The 24,974-nt window shown below is 41.7% G+C and overlaps 2 protein-coding genes and 1 pseudogene across 4 annotated transcripts in view; 2 read left to right on the top strand and 1 right to left on the bottom strand.

Moving 5' to 3' along the window:
- Positions 1 to 432, bottom strand: part of DYNC1I2 (dynein cytoplasmic 1 intermediate chain 2) — a 42,187-nt gene extending 41,755 nt beyond the window's left edge. The window contains exon 1 of one of the 2 annotated variants that reach the window (XM_006138976.5): positions 73 to 432. The gene's annotated coding sequence lies outside the window, so the exon portion shown is untranslated. The remainder of the gene's footprint in view (positions 1 to 72) is intronic. The other variant, XM_006138977.5, reaches the window with a different exon arrangement.
- Positions 433 to 488: 56 nt separating this feature from the next.
- Positions 489 to 24,974, top strand: part of METTL8 (methyltransferase 8, tRNA N3-cytidine) — a 218,229-nt gene continuing 193,743 nt past the window's right edge. For both annotated transcript variants that reach the window (XM_075933619.2, XM_075933621.2), the window contains exons 1-2: positions 489 to 962; positions 16,498 to 16,608. The gene's annotated coding sequence lies outside the window, so the exon portion shown is untranslated. The remainder of the gene's footprint in view (positions 963 to 16,497; positions 16,609 to 24,974) is intronic.
- On the top strand, positions 2,068 to 5,146 carry LOC149524062 (uncharacterized; annotated as a pseudogene).

Genomic DNA, 24,974 nt, shown 5'->3' with positions numbered 1-24,974 from the left:
TCCTCTCCTCCGCTAGCGCAGGCCAGGGGCGCGGCGGTGGCTAGGTGATGGACACATCGGGACAGCGCTCACCTGACAGTGGGGCCGCTCGACGCGTAAACCGCCGCTCGGATGCTCCGCTTGCGCCTCTTCACAAAGGCGGCGGCAACGTCGGGCGAGCCGGGAACTTATGCCGAGCGGATACGGAAGGTGACACCGGCTTCTTCGGCTGGAATGCGCGTGCGCTAGAAAGCCCGACGGCGATGGTGAAGGGACAATTCACGAACGCCCTGGAACCGTGGGGAAGAAGCGGCCGGCGCCGCCCAGGCGTCTGAGTTCCAGCGCGCAAGATGAAGGGCCTGCCAGTGGCATCTAAATGGCACGAGATAAATCCAGCATTGCTCCCATAGCACCAAGCACGGAGCTAAGGCCTAGACCCTCCAACTCCCAGAATCCACTGCAGCCCCACAGCGCTAACACCTCCCTGCAGGTGAGACGGCCAGGCCGCGCCCCTGGAATGGAGCAATGCATTCTGGGAGCTAGCGGTTAGGAATGCGGGCTGCGAGCAGCACTGCATGCTGGGAAGTGTAGTTTCAATAGGCCACATCGGCTAGCGAGGGCGTGCGCGACCATGGACCCCAGTGTGGGAAGGGGTGGCTGCTGTGCGCCCCTGCTCACTAAGATGGCTCCCAACGTGTGTTCGTTGTTGGGACGTGGCACGGCTGGGCCCTAAGAGCTGCCATTCTCGTCCCGTTCACACAGAGACGAGATAGGGACGGGGAGAGGCATCTCTATGGACACAAGCAAAGGCAACAGCTGCTAAACCCTCCCGTCTTCACATGCTGCCGCCGCCGCCTTGCTAAGCTGACTGCGAGTAACGGGGCAGTAATGTCCCTGGGTTCATAAAGGAGCAACTCTTGAGAAGGCTACGGGGCATTTCACTGTTTTGTGTAGGGTGGATCCCAAAGCCGCTTAAGTGCCAGGTCAGTGGTTAAGTTACACACTAACTGCTTTAGCGGGAGGGCCCAGCTGGGGGAAGTTACACAAACAATCTCTTTCAGTGCAAGTATCAATCTGAGTGAAGATACACAGGACACTCCTTGTGAGCAATGAGCTGGTGTGAAATTCCACTCAAGTCACTTCAATGTGAGTTCCAAGCTGGGTGAAGTTACATACTAGTAGGTTCATGATACAAATTCAATGTATCTACCAAGCTAGGGATGAAGTTCCTTACTAAAAACCTGCTTTGACATGAGTGCCAAACCAGAAATGAAGTTACTCACAAACTTCAATCAGTGTCAAACTGGATGAGATTACAGGCATCTAAGTCATTTTGATGCTAGCATTAAGGTGGTGTTGCATACAAGCAGGGCCAGCTCGAGCCATTCCTGTGCCCTGGGCAGCAGACGTGCGACGCATGGGCGGCTCCGCCCCCGGATGCATGGCACATGCGTGGCACTGCCCCCCGGTGCGCTGCACACCTTTGCAGCTGCAATTGAGCACGTGGCGCCTGATTGCAGCTCTAAAGGGCACCGCGTGGCCGGGTGCGCAGCACCCCTTACAGCTGCCATCAGCCGCTTCCCCACCCCTGGTTGGTGCCCAGCTAGCCCCCCCCCCCTTAATCCGGCCCTGCATACAAGCTATTTCAATGTGAGTTCCAAGCTGGAGTGAAGTTACACACAATATTATCCACTTTGATTCAAACTTCAAGCTAGTGCTCAAGTTACATACAAAGAAATCCCAGATTGATAATATGGTTATTAGGTTAGTAAGATTAAGACATATATTCCAAAAGATATGGGATTGCCGCTTGGCAAACCCTTATGAAAATATGCCCCTTTCCCTGCTAATTAAGTCAAAACCTTAGGCAGAGGGGCACGGGCCAGCACTGTGGTGCCCTGGCACAGGGATCTAGGGGGTGGGTGCTTTGTACTCTTGGTACAAGGCTTGATTCTTGCTGCCGATCCCTGGGATCCTACATTAGCAAATCACTTACACACTTCAAGCGTCAGTGGGGTAGCCGTGTTAGTCTGGATCTGCAAAAGTGACAAGGAGTCCTGTGGCACCTGTGCAGTATGTTGATTGCAATGGATTTTTCACCTTCAGTCAATTTGGTATGATGTCCGTCCATTTGCATGTCCATGTCCACTTTCCTCAGATCCCACTGAGGAGTATGCTAAGAAACTGCACCATCTGCTCAGGACACTCCTTACACAAGCAGAAGAACAAATCAACACACCCTTCGAGCCCCGACCGGAGTTATATTATCTACTACCCAAGATCCACAAACCTGGAAATCCTGGTCGCCCCATCATCTCGGGCATTGGCACTCTCACTGAAGGACTGTCTGGATATGTGGACTCTCTACTCATACCCTATGCCACCAGCACTCCCAGCTATCTCCATGACACCACTGATTTCCTGAGAAAACTACAATGCATTGGTGATCTTCCAGAAAACACCATCCTAGCCACCATGAATGTAGAGACTCTCTACACAAACTTCCCACACATAGATGGAATATAAGCTGTCAGGAACAGTATCCCTGATGATGCCACAGCACAACTGGTAGCTGAGCTCTGTGACTTTATCCTCACATACAACTATTTCAGAGTCGGTGACAATATATACCTCCAAACCAGTGGCACCGCTATGGGCACCCACATGGCTCCACAATATGCCAACATTTTTATGGCTGACCTGGAACAACGCTTCCTCAGCTCTCGTCCACTAACGCCCCTTCTCTACCTACGCTACATTGGTGACATCTTCATCATCTGGACCCATGGAAAGGAGACTCTGGAAGAATTCCACGGTGATTTCTACAGCTTCCACCCCACCATCAACCTCAGCCTGGACCAGTCTACACAAGAGATCCACTTCCTGGACACCATGGTGCAAATAAGGGTTGGTTACATAAACACCACTCTATACCGAAAACCTACCAACCACTATGCCTACCTTCATGCCTCCAGCTTCCATCCTGGACACACCACACGATCCATTGTCTACAGCCAAGCATTAAGGTACAACCGCATTTGCTCCAACCCTTCAGACAGAGACCAACACCTACAAGATCTTCACCAAGCATTCTTGAAACTATGATACCTGCACGAGGAACCGAGGAAAGAGATTAACAGAGCCAGACATGTACCCAGAAGCCTCCTACTACAAGACAAGCCCAAGAATGAAACCAACAGAACACTACTGGCCATCACCTACAGTCTTTAGCTAAAACCTCTCCAACGCATCATCAGTGATCTACAACCCATCCTGGACAATGATCCCTCACTTTCACAGGCCTTGGGAGGCAGCCCATCAACCTGAAGCAAATTCTCACCAGCAACTATATACCGCACCACAGTAATTCTAACTCAGGAACCAATCCATGCAACAAACCTCGGTGCCAACTCTGCCCTCATATCTATACCAGTGACACCATCACAGGACCTAACCAGATCAGCCATACTGTCACTGGTTCATTCTCCTGCACATCTACCAATGTAATATACGCCATCATGTACCAGCAATGCCCCTCTGCTATATACATCGGCCAAACTGGACAGTCCCTACGTAAAAGAATAAATGGACACAAATCAGATATTAGGAATGGCAATATACAAAAACCTGTAGGAGAACACTTCATTCTCCCTGGACACACAGTAGCAGATTTAAAGCAAAAAAACTTTAAGACCAGACTTCAAAGAGAAACTGCTGAGCTACAGTTCATCTGCAAATTTGACACCATCAGTTTAGGATTAAACAAAGACTGAATGGCTAGCCAAGTACAAAAGCAGTTTCTCTTCTCTTGGTGTTCACACCTCCAGATCAGCTGCAAGAAGTGGGCCTCACCCTCCCTGACTGAATTAACCTCATTATCTCTAGCCTTATTCTGGCCTGCATATTTATACCTGCCTCTGGAAATTTCCACTACGTGCATCTGACGAACTGGATCTCTGCCCATGAAAGCTTATGCTCCAATACATCTCTTAGTCTATAAGGTGCCACCGGACTCCTTGTCACATTTTAAGCATGTTACTAATATGGACTAGAGTACTTACGCACTTGAAGTTAAACACATCTTCGCTAGATCATGGATAGAGTGTACAGCACCTTGTAGAATTGAATGTATAGAATAGAGATATTCAGATGGAGGCTAAAGAGGAACAGGTGGTTCTGTGTCTTTCCTTTTCAGCACATGATATTAAAACATTGTGTGATTTGATTAAATTATTAACCAGTCAGGATGGTTGAACATGTCATAAACCAACTGTCATTGATCAAATAATGTTTAGTTAGTCATTTTGTTATAATAAAATAATAATAATAATAATACACACACACACACACACACACACACACACAAAACTAGATTATGAGAAGACCGGGGCTGGTAGTGTGTGGGGTGCGGAGCAAGGGGGTGCAGGATTCAGGCCAGAAGGTGGGGGGCTTAAGGCAGGAGTCTGGGAGATATGGAGTATTCTCCAGGGCTATGTCTACACTGCAGGCTTCTTGTGCAAGAACTTTTTGCGCAATAGTTCTTGCGCAAGAGCGCATCCACACTGCCATGTGCTTTTGCACAAGAGATGTGCTTTTGTGCAAGAGCATCCATGGCAGTGTGGACACTCTTGCGGAAAAAAGCTCTGATGGCCATTTTAGCCATTCCCATCCACACTAGCCTTTTTGTGCAAGAGCTCTTGTGCAAAAAGGCTTATTCCTCATGGGGAGAGGAATAACTCTTGCACAAAAAGCCCTCTCTTCTGACGATCTACTGTAAACTTTTTTGTGTAAGAACAGGCTTGTAGTGTGGACGCTTCGCAAGATTTTGCGCAAGAATGTTTGTTCTTGCGCAAGAAGCCTGCAGTGTAGGCATAGTCCAGGGCTGCCCGTGGCAGCAAGGATGGCGCAGCAGTGCGGGCTCCTCTCCCAGGCTTCTTCTGCGGAGCCTAGGGATGTGGTGTTTGGCCCCAGCTACCTGCTCCTCCCTGGAGGAATCCTGGGGAGTTGGAGCTGCAATGCTCAGCCCGGCAGGGACTCCTCTGGGGGAGCGCCAGCAAGGCTCCTTTAGGAAGAAGGACCAGGGGGCAGGGGCTGAAGTGCCTGGCCCTGGCTTCTGGCAGGACCCCTGGGCTATGTCTACACTTGAGGCTTCTTGCAGAAATATGCAAATGAGGCTAAGCATGGAATATCGCCGAGCCTCATTTGCATATCGAATGAGCCGCCATTTTTGCAGAAGAGGCTCTTGCGCCAGAAGGAGCTGTCTCTACTGCCCCTTCTTGCGCAAGAAAAACCCTTTTGCACAATGCCACTACGCCGATTATTTTCAGGAATAACGGCATTGTGCAAAAGAGTTTTTCTTGCGCAAGAAGGGGCAGTGTACTTGAGTGTTCTTGAGCAAGAAGGGGCAGCTCCTTCTGGTGCAAAAGCTTCTTCTGCAAAAATAGCGGCTCAGTAGGTAAGCAAATGAGGCTCGGCGATATTCCCCGCTTAGCCTCATTTGCATATTTCTCGCACAAGAAACTGCGAGTGTAGACATAGCTCTGGGAGCTGTGCAACACAATCCTGGCCATTGGTGGGGCTCCTCCGTGGGGAGGGGCAAGGTGCTGTGACTTGTCAGCCTCAGATGAGCTCCTCTGGGAGGAGGCTGGGACTGCATGGGCTGCCCTCGACCCCCAGGGATTCTCTCCCTGCCCTCTGTGCTGATTCAACCACCTCAACCCCAAGCCCCCATACTCTCAACCCCTGGCCTGACTCCTGCATCCTCTACTACTTCATCCCACAGTCTTGGCCCTCTGGTACCCACCCTCTGAATCACACTGGCGGGGCACCACAGTGCTGCCCCCATGGCTTCTCTACCCAGGTGTTCCTAGTGGAGGGGCTGGGCTGTGTGGCCCAGCTCTGGCACCTAGTGGTGCTTCTCTGAGGCAGCGGGGTTGCTGGCTGATGGGGCTGCTGACTGGCGGGGCTCCTCTCTCCCATGCATTGCTGGGACCCTGGTTGGTAGCAGAGCCCCTGGCTGCTGGGATTCTGGGATTGACAGCAGAGAGCTGACAGTTTTTAAAATTACTTCTATATCAAAAAGAAATGTGTAATAATTAATATTTAATGTTTATTGGTAAAAATCCCCATCTTTCTTCTTTCTCCACAGCCACTTCTGCTGACTAAAATAGCACTGGTGTACAAACATCTCAAGAACGTTAATTTGAATACAGTGCAGATCCAGATTAATCATTTTCCTTTCTTCTTCCCACTATTCTCAAATTAAAATTGTTTAACAGGGCATTGGGAATTCCTTTTGCATAGGGCAAACACTGGCTGGCATAGAGCCAACATAGCTATCGCTAAGCTTCCCCTGTTGTTGAATCATCTTGTACTACAGGGATCCCCAGCTGTGTAATAACCTCTGTCTCCAAGCTTGTGTAAATTAGATTGAAGCTGCTCTAATTTATGATGGCAATCTGTTGGCCTTGTCTACTCCCAGGTTTGGAGAAATATAAAGGTAGTTTTTAGTTTCCTTTATCCAACCCATACCTCATATTCTGTGCCTAGCACAGCTGGGCCAGACCTGGAGATCTGAGCTGATGACCCTACAGCTGTATAGGAACATTCTGTATAGATAGTCACCTTCCAGGAATAATTTTTTAGTTATGCTTCTGTTGTATTTTCATGCAGTAGTAAATCCTGTTGTCTCTTTTCTTTGAGCCATTGGAAATCTAGTTCAGATTTTGCTAATTTAAATGGGCATTTTAATTGTATCATTCTCCTTTCATTTCATGAAAATGCCTCAAATATAATTTGGGAACTCTATGAAGTGCAGGAACTGACAGGTAAGTCTTTTCTCATAATGTGACAGTATTACTTTTCTGTTATCTTTATTATTTTTCTAGCCTGTGTTTTTCCCCTCTGGAAGATTTCCTACACCATTAACACAGGGTTTTTTCCTTGTTATTTCCCCTGCTTGAGACACACATTTCCCCTTTAGTGTCAAAATAAGGTGATAGCAAATTATGAGTCCCTTGAAAGATGAGTACACTTTTGCAATCTGATCACCTTTGGCACAAAACACATATACTGGTGAATGGACCAGCACTTAAGAGTGATTCACCATTGAGCATTATCGAAAATAGATATACCAGTTCAAAAATTCAAGGTACTTTCTTTTTCCTCAGTGTGGTCTATGTACTATGCTCTCAATTTTTCCTATTATGTGGTTAAGAAGAGAGGAGATAATGAAGGCTTCTTAAAGGTCCCTATAATGCACTCAAACCTGTGCTAGTTATAATGGTTTTAAAAGACAGAATGAAAACACAGCCAAAAGACGGGCACATAAGGAACCATTTTCAAATATACTACAAGCTGTGGTGTAGTCTGCTCTCAATTTGTGCATCTAGCTTCCATTAACCCTTAAAGGGATTATGTGTATGCTCTAAAAGGAAAATGCTTGACTGTCTGTTAGCAGGTACTATAGGATTTTTGTTAATTATGAGGATTAATGGGGTAAGTCGGGAGAGATGAAGCATCTTATTTTTTCAGTCATGTATTAATTTTTTATGTTTGTTTTTAAGTTGTAGGATAAAATATGTTGATGCTTTGCTGAGATTTTAAAAGATTAATAATTGCTTTTGGTGCTTTGCAATTTTAAGTACTTGATGTAATTAGCAGTACTGTTTACCATCATGCAGCTACTAACATGCTAAAATGTTTTATGACTTTAGAAGAAAGTAAAGATTACATTAAAAATGATTAATCTTAAAGCCACAAACAATAGAATTATATGTAGGTTTATAATCCTAAGTGATTTAAAGCCTTTCTGGGTTTTAGAAAAAAAGATCATTATGCTAATGATAAGTAATAAACTTGACAAATAGCAGTACAATATAATCACATAATTATTTGCATTTATACACTGCCTTTCATCAGAGAATCTTATATAATTATAGCGCTGGAGGCACCTTGAGAAGTCATTGAGTCCAGTCCCCTGTGCTAATGCAGACGGAGTAAACCTATCTAATCATTGATAGGTGTTTGTCCTCCTTGTTCTTAAAAACCTCTAACGATGGGGATCCCACAGCCTTCCTTGGAAGTGAACTCCAGAGCTTACCAAAGCTTACCAAAGCTTGCTGCAAATTAAGCTAATTATTTTTTGTCATACCTTCAGTGGACATGGAGAACTATTGATCATAGTCGTCTTTATAACAGCTATTAATGTTTTTTTTAATCAAGTCCCTTGTAAGTTCTCTTTTCTCAAAACATTCCCACTTTTTTAAACCTTTCCTCCTGGGTCAATTTTTTTCAACCTTTTATCCTTTTTGTTGTTTTCCTGTGAAGTCTCTCCAGTTTGTCCACATAATTTCTTAAGTGTGAGACCCACTGTTCCAGCTGAGACCTCACTAACGCTAAGTACACTGTGATAGTTATTCCCTGTGTCTTTTTTTAAACGTTGTTAGTACAACTCAGAATAATATTACCCTTTTCACAACTGTAGCAAACTGTTGACTCATCTTCAATTTGTGACCCACTATAATGCCCAGATACTTTTCAGCAGTACTATCACCTTGTTAGTCCCCATCTTGTTGTCTGTTTGATTTTTTACTTCCAAACCAAAGCACTTCATACTTACAGAATCATAGAATACTAGAACTGAAAGGGACCTCAAGAGATCATTGAGTCCAGTTCCCTGCCCTCAGGGCAGGACCAAGCACTGTCTAGATCATCCCTGATAGATGTCTATTCAAACTGCTCTTAAATATCTCTAGTGATGGAGATTCCACAATGTAGGCAATTTATTCCAGTGTTTAACCACCCTGACATTTAGAAAATGTTTCTAATGTCCAACCTAACCCTCCCTTGCTGCAATTTAAGCTCATTGCTTCTTGTCCTATCCTCAGAGGCTAAGAAGAACAAACTTTCTCCCTCCTCCTTGTAACACCTTTTTAGATACTTGGAAACTGCAATCATATCCCATCTCAGTCTTGTCTTTTCTAAACTAAATAAGCCCAGTTCTTTGTCTTCCCTGAAAGCTCATGCTCTTCTCTGGACCTTCTCCAATTTTTCCACATCTTTCTTTAAATGCGGTGCCCAGACCTGGACACAATACTCCAATTGAGGCCTAATTAGCACAGAGTAAAACATAAGAATGACTTCTTGTGTCTTGCTCACAACACTCCCTGTTAATGCATTCCAGAATCATGTTTGCCTTTTTTTGCAACAGTGTCACAGTTTTGACTCATAGTTAGCTTGTGGTCCACTCTGACCCCTAGATCTCTTTTAGCAGTACTCCTTCCTAGACAGTCACTTACCATTCTGTATATGTAAAACTGATTATTCCTTCCTAAGAGGAGTACTTTGCATTTGTCCTTATTAATCTTCATTCTATTTACCTCAGACCATTTCTCTAATTTGTCTAGATCATTTTGAATTATGAACCTATCCTCCAAAGCACTTGCAACCCCCTCCCATTTTGGTATCATCTGCAAACTTAATAATTGTACTGTCTATGGTATCATCTAAATCGTTGATGAAGATATTGAACAGAACCAATCCCAAAACAGACCCCTGCGGAAACCCAACTGTTATGCCCTTTCAGAATTATTGTGAACCATTAATAACTATTCTCTGAGAATGGTTATCCAGCCAGTTATGCACCCACATTTTAGTAGCCCTCTCTAGTTTGTATTTCCCTAGTTTATTGATAAGAAGGTCATGCAAGACCATATCAAATGCTTTACTAAAGTCTAGCTATATCACGTCCACTGCTTCTGCCACAAGGCTCGTTATCCTATCAAAGAAAGCTATCCGAGTGGTTTGACATGATTTGTTCTTTACAGATCCATGCTGGCTATTATCTATAATCTTATTATCTTCCAGATATTTGCATATGAATTCTTTAATTACTTTCTTTATTGAATTTCATCTTTCAAGTTCAGACCAATTCTCCATTTTGTGAAGGTGATATTGAATTCTAATCCTGTCATCCAAAGTGCTTGTAACCTGTCCCAGCTTAATGGTGTCTGCAGATTTTATAAGCATAATCTCCAATTTATTATCCAAGTCATGTAATGAAAATATAAAATATATCTGGACACAGGACTAATCCACATGGAACCCCACCAGATGTGACCTCCTAGTTTGACAATGAACCACTGTTAACTACTCGCTGAGTATGGTTTTTCAACCAATTGTGCACCCACCTCATAATTTCAATTAACCACATTTCCCTAGTTTGCCACTATGAGAATGTCATGTGGCACTGTGTTAAAAGCCACACTAAAATCAAGATATTAACATCTGTTGCTTCTCCCCCATCCATTAGATCATTAATCTTGTCAAAGAAGGAAATTAGGTTGGTTTAGCATGGTTTGTCCTAGGGATTTGAATGGGTAACTAGTTAACTTTACCAGGTAATGATAGTAACTGGATAACCAGCATCCTGCCAGATCTCACTTAATCAGCTAGCTGGTTAAACATAATGTTTATCCAGTTAACAGCATAATGGGATTTACCTAGTTTGTCATTGACAAATTCATGCTCGTTATTCCTTGTAACCCTGTTATCCTCTTGTTGCTTGCAAATTAATTGGTTTTATTGTACAAAGGTTAATTACCCATATGAAGCAGATAATTATTCCCATTTTACAATGGGATAAGAGACAATAGAAAGACAGTAGGTTAGAATCCAGAAATCTTGGCTCCAGGGGAGCTGACAGCCTTGCTGGGACCCTGGGCAAGATTGTGAGGGCATGACCCTTCACAATCCCAGAAGGTGCTGGTCTAGGGCAGGCACCCCCAGCACCACCCAGACCACAGCACATCCTTTTCCCCAACCCTCAGTGCTGCCTGGAGTGCACCACGTGGAAATTTAAAGGGCCCGGGGCCTCAGGTACTGCCACTGTCACAGTAGTAACAGCAGCAGCTGAGAGCTCTGAGCCCTTTTGAATCACCAAGCCCAAGAGCAGTTGCTTTCTTTGCTGCCCTTCCCATCGATGGTGGGCCTTCTTGGTTCTCAGTCTCTGATCTAAGTAATATTGCCTTTTCTGTGCTTTTGATTAAAAGATGAAGATTTGAAATTAGTCTTTTGCCATTTGAATTTCTATATTGAATTAATCATTTAATTGGTGAAACAGTAGCATCCAGCTTAGTTCAAGGAAGTCTTATTGAAGCCAGTGGAATTACTCTGGAGCTAACAACATAAATAAAAGTATAATCTGGCCTGCTCCTTTATTGCTTATTCAGTAAGAGCCTTACCAATGTGATGGATGAAGTCCTGAAATATGTGCAGTTAAACTACAGAGAAAATGTGTAAATATAGCATTACATCATACATATTTCTTACTTGCCTTAACTGAAGCAAATCCCTCATATTTAAAATAAGTAGCAAAGCTGTAAGTAGTTGAAAATGTAGTTTTGCCATTGTCAGAAAAACTTACGCTCCTATCTCTTGCCTACAGAAAGTCTGTCCAGTGTGGGAACACAGAATTATATGCTAGCTACTTACCACAACAAGACAGGCCTTAGAACTTGCTGGTACAGGTACAAAAGTAGGTGGAGAGGGCACAGGGCAGGGACAGGACATCAAGAATAGGCACTGATTCAGAGTCTCCTAGGCCTCCTAGCCTCTGAGTTCTTATGTGCCTTTTGCCAAAGCTTCCAACTATCCTTTTCTGGTTGACTGCTTGTGTGGGAATGGTAGCAATATGGTGAATTTCCCAAGAGCCCTGTTGGCACAGTTGCCTGCATTGGTATAATCGAGCTCTATGATATATAGCAGACAATTGTAGATGCTTTTCATCAACACTACTCATATGTGAAAAAAAGGATGATTATTAATGAAGATTATTGAATGTGAACCATATGTTGATTTGTTTCAGAAACTAATGTTTTTTTGTAGCATTTCTCCAAATTTGACATCAGACTTTGAAAGTTAAATGTAAAACCAGTATGCCTTCATAGGAAAATATTTCCAGATAAAGGGCTAAATCCTACCTTTATAATGTAAAGGAAAGAATAATATATGTTACAGACAGGAAATATGTATTTGAACAGCTGGTCAATCTTCCTGCTAGTTAGTGCTGGTGCTAGCCCCTGGAGGGCTCTTAGCAATAATATTTTTGCCCACCTCCACAACACATATTAATAATAGGGGGCTCCTTTGAGCTGCTAAGGGCCCCAAACAATTGTTTAATCTACTTATGCCTAGTACTTGCTCTGCGGCTAATGCAGAACATCTGTTCATTCTACTTAGAAAATCCTAACCCATAAGCAGGGGTGGGCAAATATCAGCCCAAAGGCTGGAACCAGTTCTCCAGAGTTAGCCCCTATCAGGCTACTGCAACTATATTTACCTGCACCTTCACAGGTACAGGTAGTTGCAGCTCCCATTGGCCTTGGATTGCTGCTACCAACCAATGGGAGCTGAGAGAAACCGTGTCCCAGTCCACAGGCTGCAATTGCCTGTCCCTGCAGATGCTCAGGTAAATATAACACAACCCTGGTGAACTGCTACCATTTTATTGCCCACCCTGCCATAGAGCTCTCACCACTTCCCTTGCAGGACTTTCCACAGACTGTCTGTGAACCACTCTTAATTACTCTATATAGTCAAATCTGTATAATAAATATTTGAGTATACCTTTTCTAATAAAGCACTCTGGTCTTTAAAGGTAGTTTCATTTAAAAATAAAATTATTTTAGAGCAAAAGACACTCACATTTTTATGTTTTACTAATCTGGTTTTAGTCAGAGAGTGTTTCATTTTATATTCTTGATTGTTTTATTTAAAAGATCTGTATTAGGATGCAAAAAAGCAATAATAAAGCAGAAAAATTGAAAAAGGTCTTCAATGCTTCTGATACAGTAAAATACATGTGTTTAAATTGTGTGTCTTTAAATTAGCTTATGCACATTTTATGACATAGGTGCTTTTCATTGTCTTATGATTTTCTTGAGTCTTAAAATCCTATCACAATTTTAGAAATTTAAACAAATGCTGCTTTTAGTTTTTAAAAAGCTGATAGAAGTGTGCAATTTCCTGCAAGGAAGGTGTATTTTCCTGTTATGCATGTGTAGAAGTTGATACTCTACTGCTGACAATTTTTTATCCAATAAATGCTTTTAACCATAAGTGTAATCTCTAGAGGTCTCAATGGTTCTTAGTGTTCAATTTCCTGTGGAGTCAAATCTTTCTGTCAGTTAGCATTTTAAGATGTGTTTGTCTTACAGAATCAGAGTTTGTGTTTTGTGTTTTTTGTTGTTTGAGTTGTTACTGGAGCAGAAGTGCTAGTATAAAATAAACATTACAGCTATGCCAATATATATGTATCTTTCTCTGGGGAGTCCCCAATAGCCTGTGGCTAGACAGAATTGTACTATTATTCAATATGTACAATGTAGTACATCTAGACTTAGCATAGCAAATCAATAGTTAATCTGGAGGGATTGGTGGTGATAGTGTTGCATAAATTGCTGGTTTCGTCCCCTTGGAGGCTAGTCTGATTTACCCCAAGAAGAAAGTCACACTTTCAAGCTGGGTCCAACTCAAGTTTATTGGTTGCAACCAAGGTACGGCTAAGGAACTCAATGTTCAAAACAGAGCCGACCCCCAACATCTCATATGCAGGGGTTTTTATAGGGTTAACATCCTTCCTGGTTTAGGTGCCTTAACATGATAGGTTACTTCATTTTTGACATTTAGCATTCCTATAGGTCAGGTTAATTTTCCAAATGAGGTTAAATACAGTGCCTACTTGCTGACTTTGCGGTTACAGCTGTGTTACATTCATTCACTTTTGCTGAACAATGGGCAAGCCATACTTCCCTTTTTCCTTTCCTGCTTGAGCCGGTCACAAGTTTAAAGGATGTGGAATCTATCCATATCTCTACTTAACAGAAGACTGGTTTCACTTCCCCTCGTCTCCTTATTATAAGTTATTACCTGTGACAGGCCTTGACCTTTGTCATGTCTTACTCCTATACAAATAGCAAATATATCTAAGCATTAGCAATGTATGTATATTGTACGTGCCCCTCATAGGGGAATCAATGGCTCCGGGGGATTTGACTTCCCTTTTACACATCAATAGTGGGCCTAATTCTCATTCTTAAAACTACAAACCTAAAACCTACATACATATAAAAATACTACAGTCAAGTATCGGACTGAATCTCATTCTTAAAACGACAACTTTATCTTTGCACCCACTTTGAATGCCTTTTACACTACTAGAGAGATAAAAAGTAGCCATATTGTAAATGAGAATCAGGCCTAGTGTATGTTAAAGTTGACAAATTGTTGGTTGACATCAACAGATCTATTTATTTTAAGTCAAAACTTGCAGCCCCACACAAGTAAAACATTTGTTGACTGTTATGATTTGATGTATCCTTAGATTAATTAATTTTGTATATATTTCCTAGTGAATGAAATACATGTGTTGGGTTTTTTTAATGCATATTTGGTAGCTTCTTAAGCAAAGGACTATAAAATAGACTTTAAAATAAAATAGATTGGACTAGGATAGTGACTGGGTTGTCGTCATCCATAGGATAGTCATCCTTACTTGCCTGTCTAAAACCAAGAAATGCTACTACGAAATCCTTATAATACTTCTAAGAGATTAGCTCTTAAAAACTCTTGGATTGTAAATAATGTCTTATACATTGCTCAGGTTTCTGATTTCTTCCCAACATCTATGTTCTATTGTTTGTAATATAGTATGCTGTTCCTTTATTCATAACAATGAATTCCCTAATTAATGACAAATTAAAATGTTTTTTATAGAGCTCATTAAAAATTTTCTAATAGAACAGATTTCTAGTGGAAAATGCAATTTTGATTAGGGGAGATTGATTTTTATCCACTCTAGGAAACTTGATTTGAATCAATGTGTTTTTGTTTTGTTTTGTTTTGTTTTTTTTTGGTGATTTAAATCACCTTGATTTAAATCACCAAAAAAACCCCACATTGATTCAAATCAAGTTTCCTAGAGTGGATAAAAATCAATGTGTTTTTTTTTTTTTTTGGTGATTTAAATCACCAAAAAAACCCCACATTGATTCAAATCAAGTTTCCTAGAGTGGATAAAAATCAATGATTTTTTAACTTTTTTAAAAAAATCATTGATTTTTATCCACTGTGGTTTTGATTAAGTCAAAGTTTTCCACAAGAACATGTCATTTTGATTAAACGTCAATTAGCTAAAAAATTGAAGTGAAGCATTTTGAAGCATATTGCTGCAATGGTCCATTTTGATTATTTTCCAAACAGAACGTTTACATTTTTAATTTCAAAATTATTTTACATTTAAAAATGTATCATATAATTTTTAAGTCAAAATCAAAACTTATTTTTTTTTATTTTGTGGTAAATTTAGAAATAGTTATCATTTTGTTCTGATTCAGGACAAAATTGAATTTTGAAATTGCACAATATCCCTTTAAATGTCCAATTCCTGTACATTTCTAGTATTTTATAATTAAAATTCTGCTTGTCCACACAAAGTAAATATTTATAATTTGCATAAATTTTACATATAGCTTCATTACATGTGGGAACAATATATTATTTTCCAAATACTTTGACTAGATAAATAAATGTATTGGAAATACATTCTCTCATGTATTTCAAATATGTACTCCAGGGCCGGCCAACAACATTTTGGCACCTGAGGCGGGGAGCTCAAATGATGCCCGCAGCCCCCTCGCTTGGGCCAAAACTTTGAAAGGTCTCAATTCTGCCTTCCTCCTGTTCTACTCCTCTCATGACACTGCTATCTCTGTACCTGTAGAGCAGAGAGAATACATATGCACCAGCAGCAGACACAATTTTCTACATTCTGGGTCCTAGTGGCACCCCCCCGCAGTCTGGTACCTGAGGCGGCCACCTCAGTTCGCCTCATGGTAAGGCCAGCCCTCATATATTCACATGCTTAATTTTATTTATATAAGCAGTCCCATTGATTTTAAGTGGAATTATACAGAAGCTTAAATTTAAGTACATTCATAGTGTTTGCAGGATCAGGGCAAAAGTTTGAAAGAGCTTTGGATTCTTGGAGTGAAAGTTAAAATATACAAGCACTGTTAAAATCATTATAAATAATCCCTCTTAACAGAATATCCAATCAAGAGACATGCTGATCAGTGACTTTAAAACTCATTTAACCAAAATAAAATATCCAGTTGAACCTTTCCCATAGAAAAACATGTAAGAGTGGGTGATTGGAGAGAAAAATCTCTGAAGTGATTCCCTTGCAGTTTCCCCCAACATAATACCACAGAAAGAGGGGCATTTGTGGTCTTTCCCATCCTGCCAGCTCCTGAAAAAGATCAAGAGACCTACCTGTAAACATGGTTGATTTCCATGGTTTCATGCAGATTCCAAGGAATACATGTATGGCCCTGTGCCTTCATAACAACTGCAGTACTTGGCATGATGGCTTCTTAATGTGCAATTCCCTGACAGCATTTTTTCCCTTGTACTCATGGGACCTAAGACTGTATTATCTCTTCTTGGAATTCTCCTTAGGATTAGAATGAAGATAATGTGCATTCCCACCATTCCTACCCACTTCCACTATCACCTAGACCCACAAAGAAGGTCTTCGAGGCTGAGACGAGGTGGAACATTGCTCCAGAGGTAGATAAGCCTATTTCTATATTGTATGTGGGAGATCTTTACTCAGAGGTCCCTTTCTGGAGAGAATACAATGTGGATTAGTATTTTGAATTTATGTTGTGATTCACATTAGCACAGGAAGAAGAGGCAAGAAAAAATCAGAAAGGAATTATCCTGATGTTTAAGGAGACTTCAGCATATCTCATTATGAAGTTGGCTGTCAGGGTATGAATTCTTCCCAGAAAGTAAAGAATTTAGGATGCTTTGATTTTAATGCAATCATCTGAATTGAGAATTTGACTGTATTTCTATTGCAATCATATCCAGTCTCAGTTTTATCAGAACAAAGAGCCATCATTAGAGATGGACCAGTTTAACAGCCTGGAGGTAGTACCCAGTGCTACTTTTGCTCAACTTGGATATGTACATTGATGCTATGTATCAGAATATTGATGGATTGCTATGTAAATCTTCATAGAGAGCCTCCATAACAGTAGCCTGAGTATAAGGCTTTGGTTGCAAATGTATTTTGCCCATGGAAAATAGGGCACCAAATTATGTCCTGCCATAAATGGAGTCAGCTTCTGATGGGGCGAGTGGAAATTATGCCTGCTCGCATATTTATGATTGGGCTGAATTTGCCCCAATATTTGAGAAAATGGAAGATGTGCGAACAAATATTCTAAGCTAGTAATACATACATTAGTTCTGTAATGATCTACATATTCTATAATATGATTCACCTTTAGTCCAAATTCACTTTTTTTTTTACTGTTAATTAATGTAAAATTGAGGTGGAAAGGGACTGAAGTATAGGTGAAGAGCCATATCTTGGTTTTAAGTCATTAAAGCAAAAACGTTCCTGGTCCATAATTCAAACTCAAGCCCTCTACCCATTATATTATTTATATTGTTCTTTTAATTTCAAGGACATACTTTGTTTGACTATTAGTATTTTTAATTATATATTTTTAAATTATATATTTTATGAGTGCACTTACAGTAGTGTAAAGGTGAATTGAGTACAGAAATGGAGTGTCACAATTAAGTAATTATTATGATTATTTTTACATTCTGTGTTGGTAAATTGAATGTTTTTTTAGAACTCACTTTCATGGGAGGGAAGACAGCGTTGTGATAGTACGCAGAACACAAAATGAAAATATTTTCCCATATCTAGTATATATCTTTTATTTCCTTTTCTGAGCAAATGAGTCAGGGCCTAATCCTCTTCACACTGATGTCAAAAGGAGTTTTGTTTGTGATTTCTGTGGAAGCAGAATCAGGTCCTTAGTCTCTCTAAGTCTCCATTTTCCTTAAAATGGGGGTGATAATACTCTTTCACAGGTAAGGCTAAATTCATTATTATTGCTATAACCTGTTGAGCTCTTTGATGGAAAGCACTATATACAGTAAATATAAAACATTATTGTTGTTATTAAAATTCGATCCATGCTGCATACAGTATAAGAGCTTTCCTTAACAGAGAAATCAATAAAGTAATCATATTTTACATATATGTAGCTTTCTATTCAAGGATCCCACCTCTCAGCATTTTTAGTAAACTAATGGAATAAGCCTTACAACAACCCTATGAGGTAAATATGATAAGGACAGTTTAAGCACAGAGGTCTTAGATAAGTTGCCCCTGGTCAAAGAGCCACTCAAGAGGTAGAACCAGTAGTCGAATCCAAAACTTAGGTTCCATGGTCTAACCACAAGACCACATTGCTTCTCATAATTAAAAATAATACGTAGACATAAACCTTTAAATAACTGAAATTTGTCATGTTTCCTGCTGCTAAAAGGTTACCTCTTTCAAGATAGAAATGTTCAACGGACCTTTAGTTTAAACTTATAAAATCTGCTAAAGCAAATTTCATACATTTCCATTAAGAAGGCAAATTACTTCTCTTAGGAAAGGATCAAATGCATCGGATAGAGTGGGTATGTTATGTTAATGATAGGAGGTGGGGCAGTGAGGGTAGAAGAATTGATGGGACACTTACAGTTCAAGGAATTCAATGCTTTTCATTTATTCTGGAAAAAATGTAAATGATGTCACCTTTTCCTCCTGGTGCAAAGTTATCAGGCAGTCATCACTAAATGCATCATATATCTGACATTAAAATGACTAGAAGGTTATTTCCTTCTATTTCTTTTCTCTGGGAAATCTTTCAACATTTTGTTGTAGATTAAAAAACCACCCTGCATAATGCTGCAGGAAACAAAGCTTTGGCTAGAGTCTTACTACTGGATTATTGCCATTCTACCTCAATGCTGATTGAAATCCAGGATATTTGTATCAAAGCTATAATGAGATACTGGCAAATATCTTTCTGCCCCACTGGAAATGTAATCTTTTTGTTGAACATTTTGTCCTGGTGAATTTCATCTGCAACAGGAATAGGCATTTTGCATTTGAATCAAGTAGGTCACTGCTTTGGATCAGATGATGTGGTATATACTCTATTCACCTTCAGATTAAATTGATCCTATACTGTGTTGAGTATAAGATAGTGAATTTTTAGACAAAATTATCTTATTGTTTCATCTAAATGAATATTGAGTAATAGAGCTACTACCTGTGTTTGAATTGTGCACTTAACTATAAAGTGACTGCCAATTTCAGGGCAGCTATTCCCTCTGTAGCTAATTACACCTTGATTTTAATAGATTTTAAATATTTAGTTGATTTCTTTAATAGAAAAATATAACCAGATATTCTCCATACACATGTATAATTGATATAATTTTCCTCAGTTCTGCACTAGTATATGGTCCTATAAATAAATATTCAGGATATTGAACCTTTTTAAAACAATGTATAGAATTCATGCACATCATCCTGCTCATCTTATTCTCAGAAACAGTCTAATTGACTTAAATAAGAGAAGTACCATAAAACCCACATTATCAAATGTTGCCCCTTTTGACCTGAATGAATAGGCAAAAATGTGGGATCTAGTAGGTTATTCCAATTGTGAGAGAAATTGGTGACAGTCAGGTATTTCTTTGATGCAGTTTTGTTTATTTACAAAGACTGTACAAAGTCTGCATCTCCAAATGCAGAAGAAATAAAATAACAGGAAACCACTTTTACTGCTTGTAACATCAAAAACACTCTTTCAGCCTGACTCTGTTCCAAAAACCTCTCTTCACATTTTTGTCAGGGTCAGCCACCATGCTTTCAATAGCTCCTTCAGGCTACACATGTGTTTTTTCTCTCTCTCTCTCTCTCACTCACTTTGGGCATTTCTACACTTGCCCCCTAGTTCAGACCAGGGAGGCAAATGAAGCATACCGAAGTTGCTAATGAAGCGCGGGATTTAACTATCCCGTGCTTGATTAGCATATTCGCGGCCGGTCGCCTGAGGCCGCATGTAGACGCGGTAGTCCGATCCAAAACCCTTCCCTCGAATTAACTGTCACTCCTCCTGCAATAAGGAGTAACAGTTAATTCAAGGGAAAGTTTTTGGATCGGACTACCGCGTCTACACGCGGCAAGTTAAATCGGGCGACTGGGATTTTAAAATGGCGACTGGCTGCGAATATGCTAATCAAGCGCGGGATATTTAAATCCCATGCTTCATTAGCAACTTCGGTATGCTTCATTTGCCTCCCTAGTCTAAACTATGGGGCAAGTGTAGACATACCCTTGTCTTTTCTTGGTTTTTTTTTGTCAGCTTTGGCACACACACATGCCATATGCCTACTCTGCCACCCAAGGAAAGCTCAGGAAAAGCTCCTTTTGTTTTAGGCAAGTTCAAATTAAGGATGTCAATGTATAGTTGACTACATGTAGTACCCCCCCAGCCCTTGCTGCCGCTGTATCAAGGCAGGTACAGCGGCAGTGAGGGGAGGTATGCAGGAGCTGGTACTGCCTGCCCCCTCTGTGCTGCTGCCTCTGGGCCTGCAGCAGACAGAGGCTGGTCCATTGCAGCAACCCCTGTCCGTGGAGGGGGGGGGGGAAGGGGACCGAGCCTCTGTCCTCAGGGCGCTCAGACCCTCACAGACAGGGACTTTTAAACAGGGCAGCAGACAGCCGGTCTGTACGGGGAGCTGTTTTTTTAAACTGGCTCCCCTAGTGGACCTGCTCCCACCTGCCACCTCACCGTGGTGCCTCTGATACAGAGGCAGCAGCACGGGTGGCAGGGGGCTTCCTGGGAGTGGGGCCAGAACCCTGCCCCTGTGGACTTTTGAATAGTCATGTAACCTCTGAGATTCCACGTGGTTACACGACTGTTCAATTACATGATATCTAACATCCCAAGTTCATATTCTTCTTTTGGTTAGGCTACAGCATTTCAAGTTCCCAAGTAGAGGATACTGCAGGGAGGAGGAGGAAGGGGAACTTGGAGGGTAGTGTGGGGTGCTGAAGGGACCTGTGTGTACAGGGAGGAGGTAGTGTGGAGTGCTGGAGGCACATATGTGTGCTGGGAGAGATGCTGGAAGAAGATGGGGTATTTGGAACATGCTGGAGGAGGTACCTATGACCTCACACTCGAGGTGGGGAGTAGTGTTGCGTTCCCTGTTATGATAGTAGGCCTAGGATGCAGGCCCAGCCCATTAGTCAAAGCGTCTCTGGGGGCCTGGCCCTGTCACCCCACTTAGCCCTGTTACCCTGCCTAGTGGGCTCTGTAGCAGTCAGGCAGACCAGCCGAGAGATTCTTGGTAGTTTTGCTTACCTGGCAAGTTGGGCTAGGACAGGTGGGATCCAGCAGATGCAGTCAGAGGACCAACTGGTGTATGGACATAGCTCCTTCTGAACTGCAGTGTCTGCTTTGCAAGGAAAAATCCTGGACATTTCCTCTTATTCCAAAATTCTGCCCAAACGGAGATCCTTGGACCAAAAAAGAAGTCATGTCTGGGAAAATCCTTTTAGCCTATGATTCTGTTATGTTAATTGAAGGGGGTAAATTTAGGGTCTATCAATCTCAGTGGAATTTTAACTCAATCCATAACAAGATTTCACCCAGCCCATAATACTACAAAACATCAACAAACTGTAAAATGGCCAGTAAACTTACTTGCAAATGTGGTTTATTATTTTTTGATACAACAAGATAAATTCTACTGACTGTATGTATAAAATCAACATTTTGCCATCTTTTGTTTACATTCAAAAATATGTGTGTTGCAGTTTGACTACACAAAAAAAAGTTGTGTAGATTTTTGGTGTAAATGCAAAGAGATTGTGCATATAAGCTGGGATCTTCAAAGGGGCCTAAGGCAAGTAGGTGCCCAACTCATCTTATACTCAGTGGGATTTGAGTGCCTACCACTGTTAGACTTTGATAAATACCAGTAATGACATATATGATTATAATTATCTGTGTGTGTGTGTGTGTGTGCGCGTATTCTATTAATTCCTCTCCTTTTGACGTCATAAGTTTTCCTCCCAAAATAGTCAAATCAGAGCAGGATTGAGTGCATTGATCATATTATTTTCAATTGTAATATATGGAATGGTGATTTTACAACTACATTTGGTAAGGATCCAGTTTTGTACCCTCTGATATCATTAGTATAATTGCCATTGTCTTTATAAAAGCAGGATCAAACCCTTAGCTAATAAAGAGGCTTATTGACTGGGCAACAAATAGCAGTTAGGGGCCTAAGCTTGGTCTGGTTCCATTGAAATCAGTGGGAGTTTCATCATTAATTTAAATGAAAACAGGATTAAGCCCCTAACTCCCATTGAAAGTTAATGGGAATGATGTGCCTAACTGTCATTTGGGTATTTGAAAACCTCCCACGAAATAAATATAAGGAAATTAATCTTTTTATATTGTAGCCTAAAGGGTTAACCTGCTTGTTTTATTAAATAAACCCTACAGATTCATGTAGAATATAGGTTTCTTGTTACTGCAAAACAATGCCACATCTAGCACTGGAAAATCTTCTTTTGTTTGTTGAAACATCTCTGGCCTCAAGGAATTTTGATGTGCTCTTTTTTTGTATTTGAATTGTTTCTGTACTGTCAGGCATACAACTAGGGCTAGAAGGGTGAGAGATGTGAAATTACTGTTATGAATGTGGCTGCACTGGACTGAAATGCATTTTAAAATGAGTATTTTACATAGGGGCTATAGAGATGGAAAATTCTGGTGTAATGTCTATAAAGAAAATGTTGACACTGCTTTAAATTAGATTCCTTCATACACATTGAATTTAGATTTTCATGAAATTTGTCAGTGCAATTATCAGAAGTTACTAAAAATATAACTGAATGGAAAATAAACGGCTCTCATAGTAAAAGGTGGAATTGCAAACTCTGATCTGGATAGTCATTTTGAATCCCCCACCAACCAACGTTTAACTATATAATGGGCCAGATGTTCAGCTGTGGCTGGGAAATACACAGTGCAAGTTGGGATATGGGATGATGGAAAGGTGACATTTTTGCACTTCTCAAATCCTCGAGTAAATCTGTGCCAGTCCAGTCAAAAAAAATATCTTGGATCAGCAGGGTACAGAATTTCTTCCTTTGCTCCAGTGATACTCCAGTACAGAAAGCAGGAAGCAAGTGGCACAGGCTCTAGGGCCAGATTCTGCTTGCACACTTGAATTTAGAGTGTTTTAGGTAATTTAGATAATTAAATTGCTGAATATTATATCACATTGGCCATATGATCATTGTGACATACCAGTGTACAATTCAGACTAACAGATTCTACTCTGAAACCTTGGTTGCCTTGCTGAAGTAACTTCCACGAGAGCTACTCACAAGGGGCCTCTCATCATGCATGCTACAGTGTCTGTGCATAACTGCAGCCTGCTGACCTCTGTTGGATTACACCAAGGGTGGGCAATAATTTTTTGCTGGGGGCCACTTTGGAAATTTTTGGAGTGGCCCTGGGCCACACAGGAGGGGGTGGGGCATTGAGCAACAGGGTCAGGGCATTGAGCAGAAAGGGGCGGGGCCAATATATTTCCAGTTCCCCACCCCCAGATAATGATTAGTCTGGGAGGTGCAGGAATGCCTTTGTCCTCACCCCAAGTTCCCCGAAGGTGCCCATGTCCCTGGCATGGGAAGAGACTTCCCTTGCTCCCCTGCCCCAACGCCAATTAGAGCCTGGGGGCGGGGAAGCGCGCAAAGCGTCCTCTGCTTTGCTCCGTGCCCTGTTAGCAGCGCTCGGCGCTTCAAGATGCCACGTGCTCATGGCAGGGCGGGAAGAGGCTTTGTGTGCTCCCTTGCCCCAAGGCCACTTAGGGCCTGGGGTTGGGGGAGTACGCAAAGCCTCCTTCCCTTTTCCCCCCTCCCCTGCTCGCAATGTGCGATGCTTAAAAGCGCCATGCGCGGGGGCAGAGAGGAGAAGGCTTTGCACACTCCCCCCACACCAGGCCCTAATTGGCCTGGGAGCAGGGGAGCAGCAGGGCCTCCGTGGGCTGGATCCAAATCCAGCCCGCAGAGGCCCTTTTGCCCACCCCTGGGTTACACTCTGGATCCCTTTAGTCTTGGTTATACTGTAGGACAGGGCTATTCAACACGGCCCGTGGACCACATGTGGCCCGCAGGCCATTTGTTTGCAGCCTTCATAGCAGTTTGGGTTTACGTGGAGCTCAACATGCGGCCCGCAGGTGGGGTCCTTTGAATATGGCCTCCATTGGGAACACACTTCACAACACCGAGGCGTCTCCCAGGTGGGAGTGAGCATTGAATGATGCAAGCCGATGGGATGGCTGGAACAGACGGGTACAGGGTGTCGGCATTTCTAGCCCATAGGGAGGAGGTGCAGGGAGCACTGGGGCATTGTGGGAAGTGCTGGCTGTTTAGCCTTGTGGGCAGAGCCTAAGAGGTGCTGACTGTCTTACCCTGGCCACGTTTGAGTCCGGCACTGTGGCTTAAGGCTTAATCTTTGTATTGATGTCCGTCAGTGTGGAAGAAGCTATTTGCATATATATACAACAACACTTAAGTTGCGGCCCTCGGCATGTGCTGAGAGTATTATTGTGGGCCCCGGGGCTTCCAAAGTTGAGTAGCCCTAGTCTCAGAATTTCATTCCAGAAATATATGTGTTATACTGCCCAGCCCTCTGTTGGACAATACAAATGGTATGAGTTCAATATTCTTTTAAGGGAACAATATGCACATAATTTGTCACTCCAAATAAAGTTACCTAGGCACTTCAATTTAAACATATTGGATTAGATAAAACAGTAAAACAGGTTTATTAGCTGCAAAGGGAGATTTTAAGTGAGTATAACATGGCATGAAAATCAGAAATGATTACAAGAAAAATAAAGATAAGACATTTACTAATCTCAAATTTAACAAACTGTATGAGATTCAAGCAGAATTTCTCACAATATGCTTTCAGCGATTTTTACCTTATGGGTCAGAACCCCATCTTCCAGAATCCCAACAAATGCTACCCTTGTCA

This window comes from Pelodiscus sinensis, chromosome 7 (assembly GCF_052426305.1).
Source record: "Pelodiscus sinensis isolate ZL-2025 chromosome 7, ASM5242630v1, whole genome shotgun sequence".
NCBI classification, from domain to species: domain Eukaryota; kingdom Metazoa; phylum Chordata; order Testudines; family Trionychidae; genus Pelodiscus; species Pelodiscus sinensis.
This window is presented reverse-complemented; position numbering and strand designations above follow the sequence as displayed.